We start from the raw sequence: 27103 nt of genomic DNA, 5'->3' as shown, positions 1-27103 counted from the left end.
CAGTCAAATGACGGGGATAATTTTAGGACTGGTGCTCGTCCCAAAATACTTCCGGAGAAGACGCCCGAATTCCCTTCGGTGTCATTACCTCTTGGGAATTTCACGTCCGAACAACTAGAGAGAATAGAACGCATATTACTATTACAAAACTCTCAAATCGAAGCTAGAAGACGTCTAAACGAGGAAGAATTTAGGCGTGAAAGGTTTCGTTTTGAAACAAAGCAGAAGGGAGTTCCGGAAGAAAGAGACGTGAAGAGCACGGTAACCGGGTTTGACTTGCATAAAGCAGCTCTAATGGTACCTAAGTTTAACGAAACAGACTTAGATGAATTCTTTGAAATTTTTGAGAATCAGGCACGTTCAATGGGCTGGCCCAAAGACAAATGGGCCACATTGCTGCACACGTCTCTATATGGAAAGGCGCAGTCTTGTGTCGCCTCCTTACCATATGAGTTTTATGTCCAGTACGACGTAGTAAAGAGAACTATTTTAGAAGCATATGACATGCTCCCTATTAGTTACCAAATAGCTTTTCGTTCCATGAAACGGCAAACAGGACAAACTTATTTAGATTTTGCCCGAGGGAAAGCAGTGGCGTTTGAACGTTGGTGTCGAGCTTCTCGGGTCACGACTTTAAAAGATCTATCACAATTAATGTTACTAGAAGATTTGTATGCAAATTTTCCAGAGGGAGTTCGCCAGTATCTTGTTGGCCATCCGCAAACGACGTTGTTAGAGACTGCCGCGCTGGCAGACAACTTCGAGATTTCCCAGAGGTTGGTACAATCTGAAAGCAGCCAGGTTATCAAACCAGCAACGAGACCCGAACCTGCGAAGTCTTTCGGTAAGCGACCTACCCAACCCGTTCACTCCCGTGTAACAAGTAAACCCGAAGTAAAACACCAAATTCAATCGAGCCCATCCTATAGACCAGATAGGTCATGGGAAAAAATTAAATGTTCGTACTGTTCGAAGCTGGGACATTTTAAATCACAATGCTTTAAGCGTGATAGGGACCAGGGAAGGAGTCCATCCTATAGATTGCCCACACAAATCATATCCTCTACGACTCATCCAAGGAAGTCCGAGCCAAGAGTAGACGCTCTGTCCCAAGGAAAAGGAACAGATCCTCCTAGTTGACTAAGCAGAATATGGGTATCATCGTCGAACTTGTCAAGAGCTATGAGTCCTTACTTTTCCAAAAGCAAAGTAGGAATTACCGATAGCCAGTTGTTGCAAGTAAATTCCTTTAGGGATACGGGGTCCTACTTAACATTATTAAGAGAAGGACTGTTATCATTCCCCGCCAGATCATATACGGGTTTCGACGCTCTGTTGGAAGCTTATGGTGGCTCCACTACGCGAGTACCCCTGTACAAGTTATATGTTGAAACTCCTATTTTTACAGGCTGGACGTCAATCGGAGTGTCTCCAACTAACTTCCCCATAAAAGACGTAGACCTATTGATTGGGAACGACTTAGCGGAAGAAGGAATATGGAAAGAGCCCATAGTTATGGAAAATCCAACCGAGGAAAATTACGTCATCGAAGCCCGACGAACGGAACCTACCCTCTTTCCTCTGAGCGTAGTAACCCGGGCGATGACCAAACAGTCGCGTTCTCAGTTGGTATCGGAGGAAGTCATGGACGACGTCGACGTAGGAGTAAGAGACATATTCAACGAAAGCTCGAGTGTAGAGCCAACAATCCACCCAGAACCGATACCAGTTCCTAAGTCGGTGGTTTCCGAAATAGATTTATTCTCGAAGGAATCCTCCTTCGAGAACTCCAAATAGACCCCTCCTTAAGTGACCTCAGGAAGCTTGCTGTGTTGGGAGAAGAAGCCCTTAAAAGTGACAGCTCTTACTATTGGGAGAAGGACTTACTGAAAAAGAAACTAGGATCTCTTAAAAGTGATCATCTACTGGTCTTGCCTACCCCGTTTAGAAATTTAGCATGTAAGTTTGCTCATGACAGTCCTCAAGGTGGACATCTGGGACAAAAGAAGACTTTTAGAAAAATTGCTAAGCACTTCACATGGCCAAAAATGAAGGAAGAAGTGGAACGGTATGTAAAAAGCTGTTCTGTGTGTCAACTAGTAGGCAAACCTGCACATAATCCACCACCTGCGCCGTTGAACCCTATACAAGTAACAGGCGAACCCTTTTCACGTCTGGTGATCGACTGTGTCGGCCCGCTACCCAAGACTCGGCAGGGCAACCAGTTCCTGTTCACCATCATGGACACCGTCACCAGGTCCCCGGAAGCAGTTCCTCTCAGGAGGATTAATGCTCGCCTAATAGTGAGAGCACTGATTAAGTTCTTCTCTCACTTTGGATTTCCAAGAGAAGTTCAATCGGATCAAGGGTCGAATTTTACTTCAAAATTTTTCCGTGAAGCCTTGGCTCAGTTAGGGGTCAAGACGGTTTACGCGACGGCCTATCGACCCCAATCACAAGGCGTGGTGGAAAGGTTCCATCAAACTTTGAAGATTATGATGAGGTCCTATTGTTTACAGTATTCCAAAGATTGGGATGAAGGTATTCCACTACTCTTGTTTGCCCTAAGAGAAAGCGAACAAGACAACTTGAAGTTTTCGCCATTTGAGTTAATATATGGGCATCAAATTAGAGGACCAGTACAGGTTCTCAAAGAAGCTTGGACCGGGGAAGAAACGCCGACTTTTAGGAGCTCTCCTACCTTAATGAAAGAACGCCTGAGCCTAGCTAGAGAATTGGCCGCCGAAAACTTACGACAAGCACAGAGTAAGATGAAGGAGGAATACGATCGTCGAACTAAACTTCGTTCATTTGAACCAAAAGATCAAGTTCTGGTTCAACGATTTCATCAGGGACATGCTCTACAGCCCAAATTTGAAGGTCCTTTAGAAATCGTGAAGCGCCTAAGTTGTCTGTCCGGGAGCTACTTACCCTGAAGTACATATTTGTTTTGCATTAAAATTAAGCTCCCTTGCGAGAATTAAGAAAATGGATCCAGAAATTAAGTCATTATTAGATGAATTAACAGAGGCTACTCTTGACACTTTAAAATTACAGACGTGTTGGCAAATAGCTAGACAGTTAGATATACCTTATAATAGATACCATAGCGCAGAGACTCTTAGGTCCCTAATTAAGGATAGATTATTTCCGAAAACCCAAGCAATGCCAGAACTAGATTCGGAAGATAGTTTTATTTCTCAGTTTGAGGAAGTAGAAATCCCACGGACGGGAACTGCCTTAAATAATGAAGTTGAACCAGGGTTTACAAGGCCTTACTACTCAGTCCAGTCTCAAAGCTCTCCCCCGTTCATTTCCCCGGAGTATGTATCAGTGGTTGGAACGAACCCTCAGTCAAATGATGGGGATAATTTTAGGACTGGTGCTCGTCCCAAAATACTTCCGGAGAAGATGCCCGAATTCCCTTCGGTGTCATTACCTCTTGGGAATTTCACGTCCGAACAACTAGAGAGAATAGAACGCATATTACTATTACAAAACTCTCAAATCGAAGCTAGAAGACGTCTAAACGAGGAAGAATTTAGGCGTGAAAGGTTTCGTTTTGAAACAAAGCAGAAGGGAGTTCCGGAAGAAAGAGACGTGAAGAGCACGGTAACCGGGTTTGACTTGCATAAAGCAGCTCTAATGGTACCTAAGTTTAACGAAACAGACTTAGATGAATTCTTTGAAATTTTTGAGAATCAGGCACGTTCAATGGGCTGGCCCAAAGACAAATGGGCCACATTGCTGCACACGTCTCTATATGGAAAGGCGCAGTCTTGTGTCGCCTCCTTACCATATGAGTTTTATGTCCAGTACGACGTAGTAAAGAGAACTATTTTAGAAGCATATGACATGCTCCCTATTAGTTACCAAATAGCTTTTCGTTCCATGAAACGGCAAACAGGACAAACTTATTTAGATTTTGCCCGAGGGAAAGCAGTGGCGTTTGAACGTTGGTGTCGAGCTTCTCGGGTCACGACTTTAAAAGATCTATCACAATTAATGTTACTAGAAGATTTGTATGCAAATTTTCCAGAGGGAGTTCGCCAGTATCTTGTTGGCCATCCGCAAACAACGTTGTTAGAGACTGCGGCGCTGGCAGACAACTTTGAGATTTCCCAGAGGTTGGTACAATCTGAAAGCAGCCAGGTTATCAAACCAGCAACGAGACCCGAACCTGCGAAGCCTTTCGGTAAGCGACCTACCCAACCCGTTCACTCCCGTGTAACAAGTAAACCCGAAGTAAAACACCAAATTCAATCGAGCCCATCCTATAGACCAGATAGGTCATGGGAAAAAATTAAATGTTCGTACTGTTCGAAGCTGGGACATTTCAAATCACAATGCTTTAAGCGTGATAGGGACCAGGGAAGGAGTCCATCCTATAGATTGCCCACACAAATCATATCCTCTACGACTCATCCAAGGAAGTCCGAGCCAAGAGTAGACGCTCTGTCCCAAGGAAAAGGAACAGATCCTCCTAGTTGACTAAGCAGAATATGGGTATCATCGTCAAACTTGTCAAGAGCTATGAGTCCTTACTTTTCCAAAAGCAAAGTAGGAATTACCGATAGCCAGTTGTTGCAAGTAAATTCCTTTAGGGATACGGGGTCCTACTTAACATTATTAAGAGAAGGATTGTTATCATTCCCCGCCAGATCATATACGGGTTTCGACGCTCTGTTGGAAGCTTATGGTGGCTCCACTACGCGAGTACCCCTGTACAAGTTATATGTTGAAACTCCTATTTTTACAGGCTGGACGTCAATCGGAGTGTCTCCAACTAACTTCCCCATAAAAGACGTAGACCTATTGATTGGGAACGACTTAGCGGAAGAAGGAATATGGAAAGAGCCCATAGTTATGGAAAATCCAACCGAGGAAAATTACGTCATCGAAGCCCGACGAACGGAACCTACCCTCTTTCCTCTGAGCGTAGTAACCCGGGCGATGACCAAACAGTCGCGTTCTCAGTTGGTATCGGAGGAAGTCATGGACGACGTCGACGTAGGAGTAAAAGACATATTCAACGAAAGCTCGAGTGTAGAGCCAACAATCCACCCAGAACCGATACCAGTTCCTAAGTCGGTGGTTTCCGAAATAGATTTATTCTCGAAGGAGGATCTAGTAAGAGAACTCCAAATAGACCCCTCCTTGAGTGACCTCAGGAAGCTTGCTGTGTTGGGAGAAGAAGCCCTTAAAAGTGACAGCTCTTACTATTGGGAGAAGGACTTACTGAAAAAGAAACTAGGATCTCTTAAAAGTGATCATCTACTGGTCTTGCCTACCCCGTTTAGAAATTTAGCATGTAAGTTTGCTCATGACAGTCCTCAAGGTGGACATCTGGGACAAAAGAAGACTTTTAGAAAAATTGCTAAGCACTTCACATGGCCAAAAATGAAGGAAGAAGTGGAACGGTATGTAAGAAGCTGTTCCGTGTGTCAACTAGTAGGCAAACCTGCACATAATCCACCACCTGCGCCGTTGAACCCTATACAAGTAACAGGCGAACCCTTTTCACGTCTGGTGATCGACTGTGTCGGCCCGCTACCCAAGACTCGGCAGGGCAACCAGTTCCTGTTCACCATCATGGACACCGTCACCAGGTACCCGGAAGCAGTTCCTCTCAGGAGGATTAATGCTCGCCTAATAGTGAGAGCACTGATTAAGTTCTTCTCTCACTTTGGATTTCCAAGAGAAGTTCAATCGGATCAAGGGTCGAATTTTACTTCAAAATTTTTCCGTGAAGCCTTGGCTCAGTTAGGGGTCAAGACGGTTTACGCGACGGCCTATCGACCCCAATCACAAGGCGTGGTGGAAAGGTTCCATCAAACTTTGAAGATTATGATGAGGTCCTATTGTTTACAGTATTCCAAAGATTGGGATGAAGGTATTCCACTACTCTTGTTTGCCCTAAGAGAAAGCGAACAAGACAACTTGAAGTTTTCGCCATTTGAGCTAATATATGGGCATCAAATTAGAGGACCAGTACAGGTTCTCAAAGAAGCTTGGACCGGGGAAGAAACGCCGACTTTTAGGAGCTCTCCTACCTTAATGAAAGAACGCCTGAGCCTAGCTAGAGAATTGGCCGCCGAAAACTTACGACAAGCACAGAGTAAGATGAAGGAGGAATACGATCGTCGAACTAAACTTCGTTCATTTGAACCAAAAGATCAAGTTCTGGTTCAACGATTTCATCAGGGACATGCTCTACAGCCCAAATTTGAAGGTCCTTTAGAAATCGTGAAGCGCCTAAGTGACGTGAACTACTTGGTAAGGACGCCGAAGAAGAGGAACTCACAACGGACGTATCACATTAACCAACTTAAACCCTATTCAGGAATCGTTTCACCAGTTTCTACTATAACACCTCTGAACCAAGAACGGGTTCCAATAAGTTCGGATGAAATGATAGGAATACCAGTTCTTCTGAACAATTCGACAGCCTTAAAGAATTTAAATTCTCTACTGATAAATCTGGAAGTGGACAAAGGACACGAAATAAAATCCCTGATTAAGGCAAATCTCCACCTATTCAATGACGTCCCAAAACCGTGTACGTTGGGTGTGCACGATGTTACTCTCAGAGAACCTACTCCAATCAAGCAATCTCCCTACAGAGTGAGTCCCAAGAAACAAGGTGAGCTAGAGGCAGAGGTGAACTTCTTACTCTCACACGGGTTGATAAAACCAAGTAACAGTCCTTGGGCATCCCCGTGCATTCTAGTCCCCAAACCAGATGGGACTTCCCGTATGTGCACGGATTTTAGAAAAGTCAATGCTGTAACAGTGCCTGATGGGTTTCCAATACCCAGAATTGACGACTTAATAGACAAGGTCTCGAGAGCTAAGTATATCAGTAAATTGGACTTGTTAAGAGGGTATTACCAAGTCCCGTTGTCACCAAGAGCTCAAGAGATATCGGCTTTTACGATACCTGGTGGCCTATACAAGTATTGCGTTATGCCCTTCGGCTTCTGTAACGCGGCCTCTACGTTCCAGCGTATTATGAACATACTTACGGGCGGATTGGACGGAGTAGAAGCTTACTTAGACGACTTAGTCGTATACAGCGACAGTTGGCCCCAACACCTTAGACAGCTTAAAGCCTTGTTTGACGCCTTAAGTAAATATAATTTTACAGTGAATTTGTCCAAGTGTGAGTTTGGCCAGACGAAAATTAAATACTTAGGATTTCGGATTGGACAAGGTGAAGTCGCTCCTTTGAACGCCAAAGTAAAGGCCCTCTTAGAATTTCCTACCCCTAAGGATAGGAAAAGCGTATCAAGATTTTTAGGAGTTGCCGGTTACTACCGTCGGTTCTGTCCGAATTTTGCACAGGTAGCTTTTCCCCTAACTGAATTAACAAGTCCAAAAACAAAGTTTTCATGGACTCAGGACTGTGAAATTGCTTTTAATCGTTTAAAAAGATTACTATCCTCTTCCCCAGTATTGCTAAGTCCTGATTTTAATAAACCATTCCACTTACAAATAGATGCCAGTGCGTATGCTTTGGGAGCCGCATTGTTACAGAAGGCTCCAAATTCTGACCTATTACAACCTGTTTCTTATTTTTCTTCTAAGTTAAAGAAACACCAAATTAATTATTCAACTATAGAAAAAGAAGCCTTAGCTCTCGTTGTATGCCTAGAGAATTTTGATGTATATTTAGGATCTTCTACCCATCAGATATCGGTGTACTCCGATCATAATCCTTTGACCTTCATAAATTCTATGAAATCGAAGAATGCCAGAATACTTCGTTGGGCTTTGAGAATTCAACCCTTCTCTATTACCATTTCCCATATAAAAGGAAAACATAATCTCATTGCTGATGCCCTCTCTAGGCCTTGAAATTTTATTAATATACCTTTATTTTTAACAGTATGAGTCGGTACTTTTATGACCATCTATGTTGTGGAGAAAGCTGGAGATGATGTAGGACTGCTATCTATGTTACAACCTCTGCTATGACAGATGCTACCCACCACAGAGTACAAGTCAATGGCGACCGTCAGTCACGAGGGGGGAGGTGTTATGCGCCCCTACTTCACTCCATTATATACAAAAATAAAAGGCCTGGTTAAAATAAGTTCTGTAATAATATATCGCGAACCACTTTATTACTAGCTAGATAAAGCAGGTTCGACTATATATTATTATCGGGTACAGTATGAATCAAAAGTACTCTCATTGTATTATATTGTATATTATATCTTTCCCCATGATTATTATAACTATAATATTATATTATATTATTATTAGGTTAGGTATTACGAATGTGTAACCACTACTGTAGTGACCAATTGGTGGTTCTAGAATTGACGCCACGCGTCGCCTTCTGGCAGAGCTGAAGTCTGACTATGAAGTAGTTGAGTGAGTCAGTCAGCTCCTAGCTCTGACTCGGTACGGGTCTTCAACCCAAAGCTCCTAGCTTAAACTAAAACTTTATACAAAGTCTTGCCTTTGCCATTAGTCTGGTAATTCATGTCACTTATAAAAGATAACTATTTCGTTACCCTAGACCTTTCTAAAAGAGTAGATTATTAATTGAAATTATTTTATCATACTCTGTTAATGAGAATTTGAACTTAAGATTGGGTTTCTTGCTGTATAGTGTTTCATTTATAATTACTTGTGGTTATTTTAATTCACTAACCAAATACCAATGAAGCTAAATGATTGGTAATAAAATAAAGCTAACAAAAAAAATGGAGTTATTTGTGCCCCTATTGTTACGGTGAAGATTAAGTCGTAACAAATGTTACGACTTAATCTTCACCGTAACAATAGGGGCACAAATAACTCCATTTTTTTTGTTAGTTTTATTTTATTACCAATCATTTAGCTTCATTGGTATTTGGTTAGTGAATTAAAATAACCACAAGCAATTATAAATGAAAAACTATACAGCAAAAAAACCCAATCTTACGTTCAAATTCTCAATAACAGAGTATGATACAATAATTTCAATTAATAATCTACTCTTTTAGAAAGGTCTAGGGTAACGAAATAGTTATCTTTCATAAGTGACATGAATTACCAGACTAATGGCAAAAGCAAGACTTGGTATAAAGTTTTAGTTTAAGCTAGGAGCTTTGGGTTGAAGACCCGTACCGAGTCAGAGCTAGGAGCTGACTCCCTCACTCAACTACTTCATAGTCAGACTTCAGCTCGGCCAGAAGGCGACGCGTGGCGTCAATTCTAGAACCACCAATTGGTCACTACAGTAGTGGTTACACATTCGTAATACCTAACCTAATAATATAATATAATATTATAGTTATAATAATCATGGGGAAAGATATAATATACAATATAATACAATGAGAGTACTTTTGATTCATACTGTACCCGATAATAATATATAGTCGAACCTGCTTTATCTAGCTAGTAATAAAGTGGTTCGCGATATATTATTACAGAACTTATTTTAACCAGGCCTTTTATTTTTGTATATAATGGAGTGAAGTAGGGGCGCGTAACACCTCCCCCCTCGTGACTGACGGTCGCCATTGACTTGTACTCTCTGTGGTGGGTAGCATCTGTCATAGTAGCAGAGGTTGTAACATAGACAGCAGTCCTACATCATCTCCAGCTTTCTCCACAACATAGATGGTCATAAAAGTACCGACTCATACTGTTAAAAATAAATGTATATTAATAAAATTTCAAGGCCTAGAGAGGGCATCAGCAATGAGATTATGTTTTCCTTTTATATGGGAAATGGTAATAGAGAAGGGTTGAATTCTCAAAGCCCAACGAAGTATTCTGGCATTCTTCGATTTCATAGAATTTATGAAGGTCAAAGGATTATGATCGGAGTACACCGATATCTGATGGGTAGAAGATCCTAAATATACATCAAAATTCTCTAGGCATACAACGAGAGCTAAGGCTTCTTTTTCTATAGTCGAATAATTAATTTGGTGTTTCTTTAACTTAGAAGAAAAATAAGAAACAGGTTGTAATAGGTCAGAATTTGGAGCCTTCTGTAACAATGCGGCTCCCAAAGCATACGCACTGGCATCTATTTGTAAGTGGAATGGTTTATTAAAATCAGGACTTAGCAATACTGGGGAAGAGGATAGTAATCTTTTTAAACGATTAAAAGCAATTTCACAGTCCTGAGTCCATGAAAACTTTGTTTTTGGACTTGTTAATTCAGTTAGGGGAAAAGCTACCTGTGCAAAATTCGGACAGAACCGACGGTAGTAACCGGCAACTCCTAAAAATCTTGATACGTTTAGAAATTTAGCATGTAAGTTTGCTCATGACAGTCCTCAAGGTGGACATCTGGGACAAAAGAAGACTTTTAGAAAAATTGCTAAGCACTTCACATGGCCAAAAATGAAGGAAGAAGTGGAACAGTATGTAAAAAGCTGTTCTGTGTGTCAACTAGTAGGCAAACCTGCACATAATCCACCACCTGCGCCGTTGAACCCTATACAAGTATTGCGTTATGCCCTTCGGCTTCTGTAACGCGGCCTCTACGTTCCAGCGTATTATGAACATACTTACAGGCGGATTGGACGGAGTAGAAGCTTACTTAGACGACTTAGTCGTATACAGCGACAGTTGGCCCCAACACCTTAGACAGCTTAAAGCCTTGTTTGACGCCTTAAGTAAACATAATTTTACAGTGAATTTGTCCAAGTGTGAGTTTGGCCAGACGAAAATTAAATACTTAGGATTTCGGATTGGACAAGGTGAAGTCGCTCCTTTGAACGCCAAAGTAAAGGCCCTCTTAGAATTTCCTACCCCTAAGGATAGGAAAAGCGTTTCAAGATTTTTAGGAGTTGCCGGTTACTACCGTCGGTTCTGTCCGAATTTTGCACAGGTAGCTTTTCCCCTAACTGAATTAACAAGTCCAAAAACAAAGTTTTCATGGACTCAGGACTGTGAAATTGCTTTTAATCGTTTAAAAAGATTACTATCCTCTTCCCCAGTATTACTAAGTCCTGATTTTAATAAACCATTCCACTTACAAATAGATGCCAGTGCATATGCTTTGGGAGCCGCATTGTTACAGAAGGCTCCAAATTCTGACCTATTACAACCTGTTTCTTATTTTTCTTCTAAGTTAAAGAAACACCAAATTAATTATTCAACTATAGAAAAAGAAGCCTTAGCTCTCGTAGTATGCCTAGAGAATTTTGATGTATATTTAGGATCTTCTGCCCATCAGATATCGGTGTACTCCGATCACAATCCTTTGACCTTCATAAATTCTATGAAATCGAAGAACGCCAGAATACTTCGTTGGGCTTTGAGAATTCAACCCTTCTCTATTACCATTTCCCATATAAAAGGAAAACATAATCTCATTGCTGATGCCCTCTCTAGGCCTTGAAATTTTATTAATATACATTTATTTTTAACAGTATGAGTCGGTACTTTTATGACCATCTATGTTGTGGAGAAAGCTGGAGATGATGTAGGACTGCTGTCTATGTTACAACCTCTGCTACTATGACAGATGCTACCCACCACAGAGAGTACAAGTCAATGGCGACCATCAGTCACGAGGGGGGAGGTGTTACGCGCCCCTACTTCACTCCATTATATACAAAAATAAAAGGCCTGGTTAAAATAAGTTCTGTAATAATATATCGCGAACCACTTTATTACTAGCTAGATAAAGCAGGTTCGACTATATATTATTATCGGGTACAGTATGAATCAAAAGTACTCTCATTGTATTATATTGTATATTATATCTTTCCCCATGATTATTATAACTATAATATTATATTATATTATTATTAGGATAGGTATTACGAATGTGTAACCACTACTGTAGTGACCAATTGGTGGTTCTAGAATTGACGCCACGCGTCGCCTTCTGGCAGAGCTGAAGTCTGACTATGAAGTAGTTGAGTGAGTCAGTCAGCTCCTAGCTCTGACTCGGTACGGGTCTTCAACCCAAAGCTCCTAGCTTAAACTAAAACTTTATACAAAGTCTTGCCTTTGCCATTAGTCTGGTAATTCATGTCACTTATAAAAGATAACTATTTCGTTACCCTAGACCTTTCTAAAAGAGTAGATTATTAATTGAAATTATTTTATCATACTCTGTTAATGAGAATTTGAACTTAAGATTGGGTTTCTTGCTGTATAGTGTTTCATTTATAATTACTTGTGGTTATTTTAATTCACTAACCAAATACCAATGAAGCTAAATGATTGGTAATAAAATAAAGCTAACAAAAAAAATGGAGTTATTTGTGCCCCTATTGTTACGGTGAAGATTAAGTCGTAACACAAGGCTGATCATAAGCAACTGACACGCAAAATTTGTAAAGCGAAGCGAAACAGCAAGCTACACAATGTTCCTGCTACAAGCTTCACCCTAAGCTCAACCGTTTCTCTAAGTCCAGCTCTCGGACAGGCTACCCATATTACAACCTAGGATTTCAAATGGCCTGTTATCCCAGGTGTAATGGGAGCAAATAAACACAGTAGAAAAAGTTTAGACTTATATTATCCTTCACCAATTATAACAGCAATATGTACACTATGTACAGTGATAAATATAGTGCACTCCACGGTAAGCAAGGCAGATCAATCCCACCTTCTTATTGGCTAGAACCTGGTCACTAGTTGAACGATGGGGCCCCATCATCAACTCTTAGCAACCTGGTTCGCTGGTTGGGGGAGATAGCCTGTAAATGAGGGTGTGTCCATGCGCCGAATAAAGGTTACGTACTCTTTGCATGCCACACCATCCCTATCATCATTACTATTACCACTATCATCACCACTATCACCATCACCACTATCACCATCACCACTATGACCATCACTATGACCATCACCACTATCACCATCCCTATCATCATTACTATCACCACTATCATCATGACTATCACCATCACCACTATCACCATCCCTATCACCATTACTATCACCACAATCATCACCACTATCACCATCACCACTGTCACCATTACCACTATCACCATACCTATCACCATTACTATCACCACTATCATCATGACTATCACCATCACCACTATCACCATCCCTATCATCATTACTATCACCACTATCATCACCACTATCACCCTCACCACTATCACCATCCCTATCACCATTACTATCACCACTATCATCATGTCTATCACTATCACCACTATCACCATCCCTATCATCATTACTATCACCACTATCATCACCACTATCACCATCGCCACTATTACCATCCCTATCATCATTACTATCACCACTATCATCATGACTATCGCCATCACCACTATCACCATCCCTATCATCATTACTATCACCATTGTCATCACCACTATCACCATCACCACTATCACCATCCCTATCATCATTACTGTCACCACTATCATCATGACTATCACCATCACTACTATCACCATCCCTATCATCATTACTATCACCACTGTCATCACCACTATCACCATCCCTATCATCATTACTATCACCACTATCATCATGACTATCACCATCACCAATATCACCATCCCTATCATCATTACTATCACCACTGTCATCACGACTATTACCATCACCACTATCACCATCCCTATCATCATTACTATCACCACTATCATCACCACTATCACCATCACCACTATCACCATCACTATCATCATTACTATCACCACTGTCATCACCACTATCACCATCACCACTATCACCATCACCACTATCACCATCCCTATCATCATTACTATCACCACTATCATTACCACTATCACCATCGCCACTATTACCATCCCTATCATCATTACTATCACCACTATCATCACCACTATCACCATCACCACTATCACCATCCCTATCATCATTACTATCACCACTATCATCACCACTATCACCATCACCACTATCACCATCCCTATCGTCATTACTATCACCACTATCATCACCACTATCACCGTCACCACTATCACCATCCCTATCATCATTACTATCACCACTATCATCACCACTATCACCATCACCACTATCACCATCCCTATCATCATTACTATCACCACTATCGTCACCACTATCACCATCACCACTATCACCATCACCACTATGACCATCACTATCACCATCACCAATATCACCATCCCTATCATCATTACTATCACCACTATCATCACCACTATCATCATTACCACAATCACCATCCCTATCATCATTACTATCACCACTATCACCACTATCACCATCACCACTATCACAGTCACCACTATCACCATCACCACTATGACCATCACTATGACCATCACCACTATCACCATCCCTGTCATCATTACTATCACCACTATCACCATCACCACTATCACCATCACCACTATGACCATCACTATGACCATCACCACTATCACCATCCCTATCATCATTACTATCACCACTATCATCATGACTATCACTATCACCACTATCACCATCACCACTATCACCATCCCTATCATCATTACTATCACCACTATCATCATCACTATCACCATCACCACTATCACCATCCCTATCATCATTACTATCAACACTCTCATCATGACTATCACCATCACCACTATCACCATCCCTATCATCATTACTATCACCACTGTCATCACCACTATCACCATCACCACTATCACCATCCTATCATCATTACTATCACCACTATCATCACCACTCACCATCACCGCTATCACCATCCTTATCATCATTACTGTCACCACTGTCATCACCACTATCACCATCCCTTTCATCATTACTATCACCACTATCATCATGACTATCGCCATCACCACTATCACCATCCCTATCATCATTACTATCACCATTGTCATCACCACTATCACCATCACCACTATCACCATCACCACTATGACCATCACTATGACCATCACCACTATCACCATCCCTGTCATCATTACTATCACCACTATCACCATCACCACTATCACCATCACCACTATCACCATCAATATCATCATTACTATCACCACTATCATCATGACTATCACCATCACTACTATCACTATCCCTATCATCATTACTATCACCATTATCACCGTCACCACTATCACTATCCCTATCATCATTACTATCACCACTATCATCACCACTATCTCCATCGCCACTATTACCATCCCTATCATCATTACTATCACCACTATCATCACCACTATCACCATCACCACTATCACCATCCCTATCATCATTACAATCACCACTATCATCATCACTATCACCATCACTACTATCACCGTCCCTATCGTCATTACTATTACCACTATCATCACCACTATCACCGTCACCACTATCACCATCCCTATCATCATTACTATCACCACTATCATCACCACTATCACCATCACCACTATCATCATCCCTATCATCATTACTATCACCACTATCATCACCACTATGACCATCACCACTATGACCATCACCACTATCACCATCACTATCACCATCACCACTATCACCATCCCTATCATCATTACTATCACCACTATCATCACCACTATCACCATCACCACTATCACCATCCCTATCATCATTACTATTACCACTATCATCACCACTATCACCATCACCACTATCACCATCACCACTATGACCATCACTATGACCATCACCACTATCACCATCCCTATCATCATTACTATCACCACTATCATCATGACTATCACCATCACCACTATCACCATCCCTATCACCATTACTATCACCACAATCATCACCACTATCACCATCACCACTGTCACCATCACCACTATCACCATACCTATCACCATTACTATCACCACTATCATCATGACTATCACCATCACCACTATCACCATCCCTATCATCATTACTATCACCACTATCATCACCACTATCACCCTCACCACTATCACCATCCCTATCACCATTACTATCACCACTATCATCATGACTATCACTATCACCACTATCACCATCCCTATCATCATTACTATCACCACTATCATCACCACTATCACCATCGCCACTATTACCATCCCTATCATCATTACTATCACCACTATCATCATGACTATCGCCATCACCACTATCACCATCCCTATCATCATTACTATCACCATTGTCATCACCACTATCACCATCACCACTATCACCATCCCTATCATCATTACTGTCACCACTATCATCATGACTATCACCATCACTACTATCACCATCCCTATCATCATTACTATCACCACTGTCATCACCACTATCACCATCCCTATCATCATTACTATCACCACTATCATCATGACTATCACCATCACCAATATCACCATCCCTATCATCATTACTATCACCACTGTCATCACGACTATTACCATCACCACTATCACCATCATTATCATCATTACTATCACCACTATCATCACCACTATCACCATCACCACTATCACCATCACTATCATCATTACTATCACCACTGTCATCACCACTATCACCATCACCACTATCACCATCACCACTATCACCATCCCTATCATCATTACTATCACCACTATCATTACCACTATCACCATCGCCACTATTAACATCCCTATCATCATTACTATCACCACTATCATCACCACTATCACCATCACCACTATCACCATCCCTATCATCATTACTATCACCACTATCATCACCACTATCACCATCACCACTATCACCATCCCTATCGTCATTACTATCACCACTATCATCACCACTATCACCGTCACCACTATCACCATCCCTATCATCATTACTATCACCACTATCATCACCACTATCACCATCACCACTATCACCATCCCTATCATCATTACTATCACCACTATCGTCACCACTATCACCATCCCCACTATCACCATCACCACTATGACCATCACTATCACCATCACCAATATCACCATCCCTATCATCATTACTATCACCACTATCATCACCACTATCACCATTACCACAATCACCATCCCTATCATCATTACTATCACCACTATCACCATCACCACTATCACAGTCACCACTATCACCATCACCACTATGACCATCACTATGACCATCACCACTATCACCATCCCTGTCATCATTACTATCACCACTATCACCATCACCACTATCACCATCACCACTATGACCATCACTATGACCATCACCACTATCACCATCCCTATCATCATTACTATCACCACTATCATCATGACTATCACTATCACCACTATCACCATCACCACTATCACCATCCCTATCATCATTACTATCACCACTATCATCATCACTATCACCATCACCACTATCACCATCCCTATCATCATTACTATCAACACTCTCATCATGACTATCACCATCACCACTATCACCATCCCTATCATCATTACTATCACCACTGTCATCACCACTATCACCATCACCACTATCACCATCCTATCATCATTACTATCACCACTATCATCACCACTCACCATCACCGCTATCACCATCCTTATCATCATTACTGTCATCACTGTCATCACCACTATCACCATCCCTTTCATCATTACTATCACCACTATCATCATGACTATCGCCATCACCACTATCACCATCCCTATCATCATTACTATCACCATTGTCATCACCACTATCACCATCACCACTATCACCATCACCACTATGACCATCACTATGACCATCACCACTATCACCATCCCTGTCATCATTACTATCACCACTATCACCATCACCACTATCACCATCACCACTATCACCATCACCACTATGACCATCACTATGACCATCACCACTATCACCATCCCTATCATCATTACTATCACCACTATCATCATGACTATCACTATCACCACTATCACCATCACCACTATCACCATCCCTATCATCATTACTATCACCACTATCATCATCACTATCACCATCACCACTATCACCATCCCTATCATCATTACTATCAACACTCTCATCATGACTATCACCATCACCACTATCACCATCCCTATCATCATTACTATCACCACTGTCATCACCACTATCACCATCACCACTATCACCATCCTATCATCATTACTATCACCACTATCATCACCACTCACCATCACCGCTATCACCATCCTTATCATCATTACTGTCACCACTGTCATCACCACTATCACCATCCCTTTCATCATTACTATCACCACTATCATCATGACTATCGCCATCACCACTATCACCATCCCTATCATCATTACTATCACCATTGTCATCACCACTATCACCATCACCACTATCACCATCACCACTATCACCATCCCTATCATCATTACTATCACCACTATCATCATGACTATCACCATCACTACTATCACCATCCCTATCATTATTACTATCACCATTATCACCGTCACCACTATCACTATCCTTATCATCATTACTATCACCACTATCATCACCACTATCACCATCGCCACTATTACCATCCCTATCATCATTACTATCACCACTATCATCACCACTATCACCATCACCACTATCACCATCCCTATCATCATTACTATCACCACTATCATCATGACTATCACCATCACTACTATCACCATCCCTATCATCATTACTATCACCATTATCACCGTCACCACTATCACTATCCTTATCATTACTATCACCACTATCATCACCACTATCACCATCGCCACTATTACCATCCCTATCATCATTACTATCACCACTATCATCACCACTATCACCATCACCACTATCACAATCCCTATCATCATTACTATCACCACTATCATCATCACTATCACCATCACCACTATCACCATCCCTATCGTCATTACTATTACCACTATCATCACCACTATCACCGTCACCACTATCACCATCCCTATCATCATTACTATCACCACTATCATCACCACTATCACCATCACCACTATCACCATCCCTATCATCATTACTATCACCACTATCATCACCCCTATGACCATCACCACTATGACCATCACCACTATCACCATCACTATCACCATCACCACTATCACCATCCCTATCATCATTACTATCACCACTATCATCACCACTATCACCATCACCACTATCACCATCACCACTATCACCATCCCTATCATCATTACTATCACCACTATCATCACCACTATCACCATCACCACTATCACCATCACCACTATGACCATCACTGTGACCATCACCACTATCACCATCCCTGTCATCATTACTATCACAACTATCATCACCACTATCACCATCACCACTATCACCATCACCACTATGACCATCACTATGACCATCAACACTATCACCATCCCTATCATCATTACTATCACCACTATCATGACTATCACCATCACCACTATCACCATCACCACTATCACCATCACCACTATCACCATCCCTATCACCATTACTATCACCACTATCATCACCACTATCACCATCAACACTATCACCATCACCACTATCACCATACCTATCACCATTACTATCACCACTATCATCATGACTATCACCGTCACCACTATCACCATCTCTATCATCATTACTATCACCACTATCACCATCACCACTATCACCATCCCTTTCACCATTACTATCACCACTATCATCATGACTATCACTATCACTATCACCATCCCTATCATCATTACTATCACCACTATCATCACCACTATCACCATCACCACTATCACCATCACTATGACCATCACCACTATCACCATCCCTGTCACCATTACTATCACCACTATCATCGCCACTATCACCATCACCACTATCACCATCATTATGACCATCACCACTATCACCATCCCTGTCACCATTACAATCACCACTATAATCACCACTATCACCATCACCACTATCACCATCCCTGTCACCATTACTTTCACCACTGTCATCACCACTATCACCATCCCTATCATCATTACTATCACCACTATCATCACCACTATCACCATCACCACTATCACAATCCCTATCACCATTACTATCACCACTATCATCATGACTATCACTATCACCACTATCACCATCCCTATCATCATTACTATCACCACTATCATCACCACTATCACCATCACCACTATCACCATCACTATGACCATCACCACTATCACCATCCCTGTCACCATTACAATCACCACTATCATCACCACTATCACCGTCACCACTATCACCATCCCTGTCACCATTACTATCACCAATATCATCACCACTATCACCATCACCACTATCACCATCACCACTATGACCATCACTATGACCATCACCACTATCACCATCCCTGTCACCATTACAATCACCACTATCATCACCACTATCACCATCACCACTATCACCATCCCTGTCACCATTACTATCACCACTGTCATCACCACTATCACCATCCCTATCATCATTACTATCACCACTATCATCATGACTATCACCATCACCACTATCACTATCACTGTCATCATTATTATAACCACTATCATCACCACTATCACCATCACTGTCATCATTACTATCACCACTGTCATCACCACTATCACCATCACCACTATCACCATCCTATCATCATTACTATCACCACTATCATCACCACTCACCATCACCGCTATCACCATCCTTATCATCATTACTGTCATCACTGTCATCACCACTATCACCATCCCTTTCATCATTACTATCACCACTATCATCATGACTATCGCCATCACCACAATCACCATACCTATCATCATTACTATCACCATTGTCATCACCACTATCACCATCACCACTATCACCATCACCACTATGACCATCACTATGACCATCACCACTATCACCATCCCTGTCATCATTACTATCACCACTATCACCATCACCACTATCACCATCACCACTATCACCATCACCACTATGACCATCACTATGACCATCACCACTATCACCATCCCTATCATCATTACTATCACCACTATCATCATGACTATCACTATCACCACTATCACCATCACCACTATCACCATCCCTATCATCATTACTATCACCACTATCATCATCACTATCACCATCACCACTATCACCATCCCTATCATCATTACTATCAACACTCTCATCATGACTATCACCATCACCACTATCACCATCCCTATCATCATTACTATCACCACTGTCATCACCACTATCACCATCACCACTATCACCATCCTATCATCATTACTATCACCACTATCATCACCACTCACCATCACCGCTATCACCATCCTTATCATCATTACTGTCACCACTGTCATCACCACTATCACCATCCCTTTCATCATTACTATCACCACTATCATCATGACTATCGCCATCACCACTATCACCATCCCTATCATCATTACTATCACCATTGTCATCACCACTATCACCATCACCACTATCACCATCACCACTATCACCATCCCTATCATCATTACTATCACCACTATCATCATGACTATCACCATCACTACTATCACCATCCCTATCATCATTACTATCACCATTATCACCGTCACCACTATCACTATCCTTATCATCATTACTATCACCACTATCATCACCACTATCACCATCGCCACTATTACCATCCCTATCATCATTACTATCACCACTATCATCACCACTATCACCATCACCACTATCACCATCCCTATCATCATTACTATCACCACTATCATCATGACTATCACCATCACTACTATCACCATCCCTATCATCATTACTATCACCATTATCACCGTCACCACTATCACTATCCTTATCATTACTATCACCACTATCATCACCACTATCACCATCGCCACTATTACCATCCCTATCATCATTACTATCACCACTATCATCACCACTATCACCATCACCACTATCACAATCCCTATCATCATTACTATCACCACTATCATCATCACTATCACCATCACCACTATCACCATCCCTATCGTCATTACTATTACCACTATCATCACCACTATCACCGTCACCACTATCACCATCCCTATCATCATTACTATCACCACTATCATCACCACTATCACCATCACCACTATCACCATCCCTATCATCATTACTATCACCACTATCATCACCCCTATGACCATCACCACTATGACCATCACCACTATCACCATCACTATCACCATCACCACTATCACCATCCCTATCATCATTACTATCACCACTATCATCACCACTATCACCATCACCACTATCACCATCACCACTATCACCATCCCTATCATCATTACTATCACCACTATCATCACCACTATCACCATCACCACTATCACCATCACCACTATGACCATCACTGTGACCATCACCACTATCACCATCCCTGTCATCATTACTATCACAACTATCATCACCACTATCACCATCACCACTATCACCATCACCACTATGACCATCACTATGACCATCAACACTATCACCATCCCTATCATCATTACTATCACCACTATCATGACTATCACCATCACCACTATCACCATCACCACTATCACCATCACCACTATCACCATCCCTATCACCATTACTATCACCACTATCATCACCACTATCACCATCACCACTATCACCATCACCACTATCACCATACCTATCACCATTACTATCACCACTATCATCATGACTATCACCATCACCACTATCACCATCTCTATCATCATTACTATCACCACTATCACCATCACCACTATCACCATCCCTATCACCATTACTATCACCACTATCATCATGACTATCACTATCACTACTATCACCATCCCTATCATCATTACTATCACCACTATCATCACCACTATCACCATCACCACTATCACCATCACTATGACCATCACCACTATCACCATCCCTGTCACCATTACTATCACCACTATCATCACCACTATCACCATCACCACTATCACCATCATTATGACCATCACCACTATCACCATCCCTGTCACCATTACAATCACCACTATAATCACCACTATCACCATCACCACTATCACCATCCCTGTCACCATTACTTTCACCACTGTCATCACCACTATCACCATCCCTATCATCATTACTATCACCACTATCATCACCACTATCACCATCACCACTATCACAATCCCTATCACCATTACTATCACCACTATCATCATGACTATCACTATCACCACTATCACCATCCCTATCATCATTACTATCACCACTATCATCACCACTATCACCATCACCACTATCACCATCACTATGACCATCACCACTATCACCATCCCTGTCACCATTACAATCACCACTATCATCACCACTATCACCGTCACCACTATCACCATCCCTGTCACCATTACAATCACCACTATCATCACCACTATCACCATCACCACTATCACCATCCCTGTCACCATTACTATCACCACTGTCATCACCACTATCACCATCCCTATCATCATTACTATCACCACTATCATCATGACTATCACCATCACCACTATCACTATCACTGTCATCATTATTATAACCACTATCATCACCACTATCACCATCACTGTCATCATTATTATAACCACTATCATCACCACTATCACCATCACCACTATCACCATCCCTGTCACCATTACTATCACCACTATCATCACCACTATCACCATCACCACTATCACCATCACCACTATCACCATCACTATGACCATCACCACTATCACCATCCCTGTCACCATTACTATCACCACTATCATCACCACTATCACCATCACCACTATCACCATCACTACAAAGATAAAGTGCCGGCGGACGCCTTATCCAGACCGTAATTTTGTTAGGATGTGTTAGGGACGGCATGGGTATAAGCTCTTTTATTCCCTTATGGTCATAAACTAAAATTTGAGTTAATCTTGCCATAAGGTTTTTATTAGTGAGGAGACACTTCCATCCGCAAGTGTCTTGAACCTACGCTAGCTCTACTATCTGTTGTCTCGCTCTAATGTTGTGTCTGACTTGAAAGTTTCTTGGAGTTGAACACTAATTGCCTGGATGGTAGAGAGTAAAGGCAGTTCCATTAGTATTTAGTGCCATGGAGGATGCCTACTCCTGACTCTTAGAGCACTTTTGGGGTGGGGATGTGGCTTGCTAAGAGTATGTTATCTTTTGTTCATGAATATATGTCACACACCCCTATAGACATGTCTCCAGAGCAATGAACGAGGTGCTAATGGTTTAACTAAAAGGGGATCCGTCGTTATACCTGTACCTTGGTTCAACCAGCCAATCACAAGGAAGCACACCAAAGCTGTGAAGTGATGTGGTACACTTGTGCAGCAGCTTTGGCAGACTTACCTTCACTGCTGATCGTTATGATTCTTACCGTGTTTTGTGCTTGCATATTTGCCTCATTGTACTTAGCTGTAAATACTGTACACAGGCTCTCTCTCTCTCTCTCTCTCTCTCTCTTTATATATATATATATATATATATATATATATATATATATATATATATATATATATATATATATATATATATATATATATATATATACATGTAGAGAGAATGGAGCGAAACAGAATGACTTCAAGAGTGTATCAGTCTGTAGTGGAAGGAAGGCGGGGTAGGGGTCGGCCTAGGAAAGGTTGGAGGGAGGGGGTAAAGGAGGTTTTGTGTGCGAGGGGCTTGGACTTCCAGCAGGCGTGCGTGAGCGTGTTTGATAGGAGTGAATGGAGACGAATGGTTTTTAATACTTGACGTGCTGTTGGAGTGTGAGCAAAGTAACATTTATGAAGGGATACAGGGAAACCGGCAGGCCGGACTTGAGTCCTGGAGATGGGAAGTACAGTGCCTGCACTCTGAAGGAGGGGTGCTAATGTTGCAGTTTAAAAACTGTAGTGTAAAGCACCCTTCTGGCAAGACAGTGATGGAGTGAATGATGGTGAAAGTTTTTCTTTTTCGGGCCACCCTGCCTTGGTGGGAATCGGCCAGTGTGTTAATAATATATATATATATATATATACATATATATATATATATATATATATATATATATATATATATATATATATATATATATATATATATATATATATATATATATATATATATATATATATATATATATATATATATATATATATATATATATATATATATATATATATATGTGTGTGTGTGTGTGTGTGTGTGTCGTGCCGAATATGTAAAACTGGTCAATTAGCAAGAACTCATTTAAAATTAAGTCCTTTCTGAAATTTTCTCTTATATGTTTAAAGATATATGTTTTTAATTAATGCTAATGTAAAAAATTTTAATTCTGCACCAAAAGAATCTTAGAAAACTTACCTAACCTTATTATAACAAGAACAATTTATTTTAGCCTAACCTAACTAAATATATTTTCGATTTGTTTACAATAATTTAATACTAAACAAACACAGTGAAATATATTTTTTTTCGTTAGGTTCAGAATGATTTTGGTGAAATTATTGCATACACAAACTTTCGCTTGTCCTATATGGCAAGATGAGCGTTGCTATTTAAGCCAAGATCGCAAGTTCTGCCTATTCGGCACGACATATATATATATATATATATATATATATATATATATATATATATATATATATATATATATATATATATATATATATACACTCATATATAATGTTGCAAATACTAGCTTGTTTTGGTGAAGGAAACAGTCATACTCGTTCCTGAGTGGTTATCATACTATGGCAAGTGTGGCAAGTGAAGACCACAGTTTTGAGAGCATATACATGTATTCCAGCTAAGTATAGGAAAAACTTCAAGTTAGGCAGACGACAGCTTGGTCAATCCCTGGTTGATTTTGTGCGACAGCAGACTAAAGCTTTTACCAGCTGGTTTAATAAAGCAATTGGTGTTGCTACCTTCGATGATCTTGTGCAGCTTATTCTGGTTGACAACCTGCTGGAGTCTGTATTGGGGGCAGCCAGGTTGGCTGATACCTTTGAAACTAACCGCTCCTTGTCCGAGCGGTCCCATCTCTCTTTTCAACAGCCTGGCATGAGCAGAGATCGTCAACCTTGGAGGATGAAGTGCCAGCCGGAGGGAGAACGTCTACGTCAGCCAACTAAGTCACCTGGTGAGCCACGCTTCTCAACTTATGGTCCACCTGGTGAGAGACAAACCACTCAACATGGTGTAACTCGACAACAGTATCCAGAGAGACACCAGCCAGAGCGACACCAGTTGCAACGTCAGCAGGGAGTAAAGGGCAAGCCTGTCGTCTGCTTCCTGTGTAACAAAGTAGGTCACATCCGTCCCAACTGCCCCCACAAACCCCAACCTATTGGGAAAATCTCTAATATCCCTAGTAACATGTCCCTGAAAGAAGTAGAGAAAGGGATGGCCCCTTAATACTGTCAGAGTCTTATTTCCCTTCAGGAAAACTCCAAAACAACTGAAGTCAAAACCTTTAGAGATACTGGAGCATATTGCTCACTTATAAGAGAGGGAATATTACCCCTTTCAAAGAATACCTCCTTAAATTCCTCTGTTTTGGTGGAAGCATTTGGAGGAGCTATATATTCTGTCCCCTTGCATAGAATTTATGTACAGTGCAAATATTACACTGGATACTTGACTGTGGATGTATCCGAGGGATTCCCTATGAAAGATGCCATACACAAATAGCCCGCACATAAGAGAGAGAAGCTTACGACGATGTTTCGGTCCGACTTGGACCATTTACAAAGTCACACTAACCAGAAATGGAGCAGGACGGCTATATAAAGGCAGGAAGATGTGGTGGTGGTAGTAGCAGTAGTAGTAGTTTCTCCTTATACCTACTGATGTCTTTCTTGATCTTATCCGCCTCTGTGTGGACTCTAATTCCTTTTCCTTCCAAGGGAAATATTATTCTCAAACCTTCGGTGTCGCTATGGGCTCTCCTCTCTCTCCTGTCCTTGCTAATCTTTACATGGAATACTTCGAGACTGTTCTTCTTTCTACCCTCGATGTGCAACCTTCACTCTGGCTCCGCTATGTGGATGACATCTTTGCTCTGTGGCCTCATGACTCCAGTCTCTTCCAACCTTTTCTTGAAGCTCTTAATAATCTTGCCCCTTCCATTAAGTTTAAAGCTGAATGGGAATCTAATTCCTTGCTTCCTTTCCTTGATGTCCATGTCCACCGCTCAGATACAGGTTTTTCCTTTTCCGTT

The sequence above is a fragment of the Cherax quadricarinatus genome, chromosome 6 (assembly GCF_038502225.1).
Source record: "Cherax quadricarinatus isolate ZL_2023a chromosome 6, ASM3850222v1, whole genome shotgun sequence".
Lineage (NCBI taxonomy): Eukaryota > Metazoa > Arthropoda > Malacostraca > Decapoda > Parastacidae > Cherax > Cherax quadricarinatus.
Note: the sequence above shows the minus strand (reverse complement) of the source record.